General features: G+C 36.9%; 1 long non-coding RNA gene across 1 annotated transcript; it reads left to right on the forward strand.

The window, feature by feature from the left end:
* Positions 1-3,439: 3,439 nt before the first annotated feature.
* LOC106434885 lies at positions 3,440-4,887 on the forward strand. The gene is made up of 2 exons (XR_001286863.3): positions 3,440-4,304; positions 4,411-4,887. It is a non-coding gene; the product is annotated as an uncharacterized LOC106434885 (long non-coding RNA).
* Positions 4,888-5,698: the final 811 nt, after the last annotated feature.

Raw genomic sequence — 5,698 nt, forward strand, 5'->3', positions numbered from 1 at the left:
TTTCATCACATCATCCCCTACCACTCTTGTCGAGGCTTCTTGCCTCTTGACAGCATCTCCTGTCTACACAACCTGCATCTCCAGCTTCTTCACATGAGTGCCAAAGTCTCAAACTTTGTGTTCAGGTTGGTGTAGACAGAATCAATCTTCCCATTGAAGTCCACTGTCATTCGCTGCTGTGTCTCAAGAACTCTATCCAGCATCTCTTCAATCTTGCTCTCTTGAGTAGGCGGCGGTGGCTTCTGGTAGTAGGAACTTCCATAATTCATGTTGTTGCTATAATTGCTGTTGTAGGGTTTCTGGTACTGCGAACTCTGGTTGAAATTTCCCCTATTTCCATTGGAATTTCTGTTTCCACCCTAGTTTCCAGAACCTTGGAATCCAGTTCCACCAATGAAGTTCACTTCTTCTTCTTCCTCTGCTCTACCCTCTGTGTCTACAGCTTCTGCATCTTTAACCAAGTAAACCTGCTTCCTGACAAGCTTGTGAACACTATCCAGCTTTGCTTTCACCTCATCCATCTGATCATTCCCGAGGATGGTGGCAGACTTTTTCTCTCAAAATCAGTGTTCTTGGTGCTGTTGCTAGATGCTAGGTTTTCAATCACCTTTACTGCCTCTTCTGGATTCCTGGTGTTGAAGTTTCCATTGCTGGAAGCATCAAGAGCCATTTAGTACTGCACCGCGATGCCTCTGTAGAAAGTACTGAGCAGTTGTACTTCATTGAATCCATGGTATGGACAGTCTCTCTTATAAGACTTGAATCTGATCCAAGAGCCTCTGAATGATTATGCAGGCCCCTGAGAGAAGGTAGCGATCTTGCTCCTCAAGTCTTCAGCGCATGCTTCATCAAACAAATTGCATAAGAATGCATTCTTTATGTCCCTCCAGGATGTGAGAGATCATGGTGGTAGCTGCTTAAGCCAAGGCGAAGCTTCTCCAGCAAGAGAGAACTTGAAGAGCTTGCATAGGAGATAATCCTCTTGGACTCCTTTGACTTTAATAGCAGATATCAGATCCTCAAACCTCTCCAGATGGTCCATAGGATGCTCGTGAGACAATCTATGGTAGGGTATCTGTCCCACGAGTGTGTAGTATTGCGCCTTCAACTCACAATCCCTCTGAACAGTGGGAGGACCAATGGCTGATCTGTTGGTGTAGAACTGATCTGTACGGTTATAGTCAGCCAATGTCTTGGGTCGCGCAGCCTCATCTACAGGTAAAGTAGCACCTGTAGCATTAGCATCAGACTCAGGGATTGCAGCCCCCTGAGCATATATCCTCCGACCTGCTGCATTACGCAGATGACCCTCCAGGTCATGCAGGTCACCATTATCATCTCGTACCAGTATCAAAGTCGCAACCATGTCTCGCGCTTCAGTATCGATCGATGTCTGGGATGGAGTATCGATCGATGTCGGATAGACGATGTCGGTCGATGGAAGATGAGTGTCTTCGGTCGATGGAAGATGAGTGTCTTCGGTCGACGGTGGTGAGCGAGTATCGGTCGACGGGACTAGTGTCTGGGTCGACGGTGGTTGAACGAAATCGAGTGACGAACGGGTGTTGTTGTCGGTCGATGAGGAGTGCGCTTCTTTGCGGATTGAACGTTCCAAACTTGCAGGATCTGGTGAGAATAGTAGTTAGGTTTCCTTGTTGCTTCTAGTAGTGCTGGGCATGTACCTGGAAATCCAAGAAAAGAAATTGTGTCAGAAACTTAACAAAAATTAGATCGATTAGGCGATCAAAGCTACCCGGCAACGGCGCCAAATTTGATACCACTCAAATTACCCTAAGGAGTGATTTATACTCTCTCAAATAAGAGGTTGAGTTGTAGTACTTAGGGATCAAATTCACAGGGAGATAGGGAACCTAAGAAATCTAATATGATTTGTTAAGCTAGATGGTTTCAGAGATTTAAATGTAAATTGCAGTTTTATATTGAACAAGTATTTGTTCAATAGGTTGATTGAGGTTTTTGTGCTTAAAAGAAAGTGTCGATCGATGATCCTATAGGGATATCGATCGATACACCTTTCGCTCCGTCGATCGATTATTCAATAATGATATTGATCGACGCGCTTCTTGTTAAGCTTTATGTGCGGGTTGAATGAATGCTTACTAAGCTCACTAGATCAGCTCTCGCCTTACCCATAGCAAGAAACTTAGCTCAGTTAGAATGTTTTCAGGATGAGAATGAAGCTCTTGCTTTTATCTATCAATCCTAGGGCAGGTTCTAGGTAGCTAATCTAGAGACATGCATTAATGAACAATCCTAATGACAATTACCACAACTCAACAATCTATAGTTGGGGCTAATCCCTCCTAACCTATTTAAACCATAAAATCTAACAATGGAACTACTCAGAAATGGATAAGCAATTCATAACAGCAATTAGGTAAGAAAACTTCATTAGAATAATAAATAGATATTAATAGAGTTCCAATCACAAATTATAACTTTGGATCTTCTCTCCAATCTATCAAAATCCTAAAAAACCTTTGCTGTGAAAATAATAAAACTAGAAAAGCACACTTTGCCTAAAACATGGTGGCAAAGCTTATATAATTAGGTTAAAACTCATCAAGGGCAATCTTGTAAATTGGTGAAGACTTGGGCTTCAAGTCGGTTGTAACCAAATGGGCGTTCTGCGCGCTTCGTTGTCGATCGATGTCAAGATATGAACATCGATCGATTATTCCTCTCCAATATCGACCGATGGTCGAGCTCAATGGTCATCTCGGGTGCTTACTCCAAATATCTCCAAAATGCTCCAAAATCTTCACTTATCTCCTAATCACTCATGATCTTATAAATATAATAAATAGACTCTATAATATAATAATTATTAGTAAAAACACCTATAAACCATAGATGAAAATTTGTCAAATCCATGGTCTATCACGTGGCAGCTTAATTAAGATGTCAATTTAGCTTACGTGGTAGCTTAAGAATCAATTGAAAAAAATGTTGGTCCAAATCCAATTACTTGAGAACGTTATATTAGCCTAAAATATAAGAAGTGTGTATTATTTCCTTAAATAAAAGCTACAGAATTACCTAATATGATTAACATATATATGACAATTAATGATTATGAATAATAAAGATTTGATAACAATTTTTGCATCCTTCTTTTTTTTTTGTTTAATTCTTTTTTTTGTTTAATTTTATATTATTAAAAAAAAAATTAAACAATCACATTAACCTTATAATTAAAAAAATTAGATTTTTTCTTATATGTTATATTTTGAATTTTTTAAAATGACTTAAATTACAAAAATGAGGAAACCTTATATGTGTTATATTTAAAAAAAATTTAAAACGACTTTAAAATACAAAAATGAGGAAACTTTATATGTTATATTTTTCTTATATGTTACATTTTTTCTTATATGTTATATTTTGAATTTTTTAAAACGACTTTAAATTCCAAAAATATAAGTTTTCCTTAAGTATACGACTAAAAGCATTAAAATGACATGTATCAATTCGATGGTTGATCTGAAACCTCTCAAAACCATATAGAAGATAAAGTTCGAAATAATTTAACTGTCAAAACAATACTGTTCAGTTTTTTCAAGAATGTGTTCGATGAAAAAAATATGGTTTTGTGCCATAATTTGTTTAATGTTCAATCCGATCAACTCATGATATATTAATTATAGTTTTGTTCCATATTTTTTAATAAAAATTGATCTGATCCATCGGAAAGAAGTTATATAATAACAACAAAAAATATTGTATATGTATAAATAAAATGATCAAATATATAAAAGAAATTATCGATAATATATACAAATAAACTCAATCTGCGCAAGGCGCAGGTCTTATCCTAGTATCTTCTTATATCAACTAGTGTTCTCTCTCTCCAGAGAGAGACACGTCAGATTCCACATAGGAAAGTCGAGTTACCCCAGCGCGACACCTATCACGGAAGATCGAAACGCCCAGTCACGTCAGATTCCACGTAGGAAAGTCATTTAAAATTGATACTGAGTTAATGATATTTGGGCCCAAAACCAGAAAAATAGGCCCATAATGCCTTCATCTTCTTCCCAACATACAATTTGGGGTTAATCGGCGGTTCTGATATTGTCTAAGACTCGATGATTCATCGTTAATCTTCCCGTCGGACTCTGATCATGTCGTTTTAGTCTCCCTGATTCACCTCAGAACCGTTACAAGTCGCATTGATTCAAATCATTAACCAAAACTTAACTCTTCCTTCTCATTACAACCACGATCTCGAATTCAATGAGTCTTATCCATCTTGCAGGCGGCGATTCTCCCCTATAAAAAAGGTTAGGCTTCATCCCTTCCTAATCTCGAGAGAAATTTTATTTTCAGTATAATGGCTGCATCATCTGTCATGATCTCTGATTTGAGGCTGGCTGTTGTTCTTCTAAGGTGGAGGTGTGGCTGGCTGCCGTAGAGTTTTCAAATATGGTTTACAAATTTTTATTTGTAATCTGGTTAAATTAAGGGACGTTAAGAGGGGGAAATCCGCGAAAGGTGGAGGAATCTTCCCATTGAGGAGTATTGTAGCTTGAAGAATCACACGAAAATGAAGATTTTTTTAATCAAAGAGATGGTCATGAGGAGATGCAAGAGGAAGAACATGAAGAGAGACTGGGAGGCGGTGGTCTTCCTCTCCACAATTTTGGTAACTTGAAGTCAAATAACGGTCACAAAAATGCTTTCATAAGAGACTCTTACTACATAGTTGTTAGCTACTCTTTTCTGATGCGAGGATTGGGAGGAACCCTTGCTTTAAGATGATGATATAATTGCTACAGTGTGTATGTAGTAATTTGTTATGTATATAATATGTGTATGTAGTATGTAAGATGATTAGAAGAAAATAGAGCATATCCTAATTAGTAACTGACTATGTCAATGGTGTTAGAATCAGAAGAAGACTATTTTGGAGCTCCTTATGATGAGAATCAGACTAAGCTTGAAGTAGAGATTGAAAGAGTTTTGTTTCTTTTGCGATGATCTCTTAACTTTTCTCTTTCCAGAAAATAAAAATGAGTTCTACAAGAATGTCAAGTATGTGAGCAAGTTTAGGAAGTCAACGAATCAGCACAACTTTTGTGAGAAGGATGAGATGAAGCAGCGGAAATTTTAAGCAGATGGTCATAGTAAACAACTTTTGTGTAGTTTTATCCTAAAAAAACAAGAAAAGTTACAGAAGCATGCCATGGACATTATAATTTACACATGCTTTTACATAAAAAGATGGCTTTTTCTCTAATTTGGTTACGTAAAAACTTAATGTTAACAACAGTTTTATAATTAATCTAGCTCTCAGATTATTTTTTTTATCAATCTCAAAAAATTTATTATATTTTCTCTGTTTTCCAATAAATGTTGAGAGCTCTTCGAATCTGTCCAGATCAATTAGCAGTTGTAAAGAAGAGTCCTCTTATTCACGTTTGATATCGTGACATCACTTATATATAACGACATACTAGTATGTAACTTACAGCTATACACACTAAGTTACAGAACGTAACCGACCTATATATGGCCAAATACTTCTTCAAGGTTACCAAACATCCAACTTGACTAGAAAAACACTTAATTCAAGATTTCTATATATAAAAATTTATAAACCACTTTTAATTCAAACAAGCTTTCATTTATAAACCAGCTTCTACTAACAAATTCATGCTAAAGCACAATATGGATC

This window comes from Brassica napus, chromosome C2 (genome assembly GCF_020379485.1).
Source record: "Brassica napus cultivar Da-Ae chromosome C2, Da-Ae, whole genome shotgun sequence".
In the NCBI taxonomy this organism is placed as follows: domain Eukaryota; kingdom Viridiplantae; phylum Streptophyta; class Magnoliopsida; order Brassicales; family Brassicaceae; genus Brassica; species Brassica napus.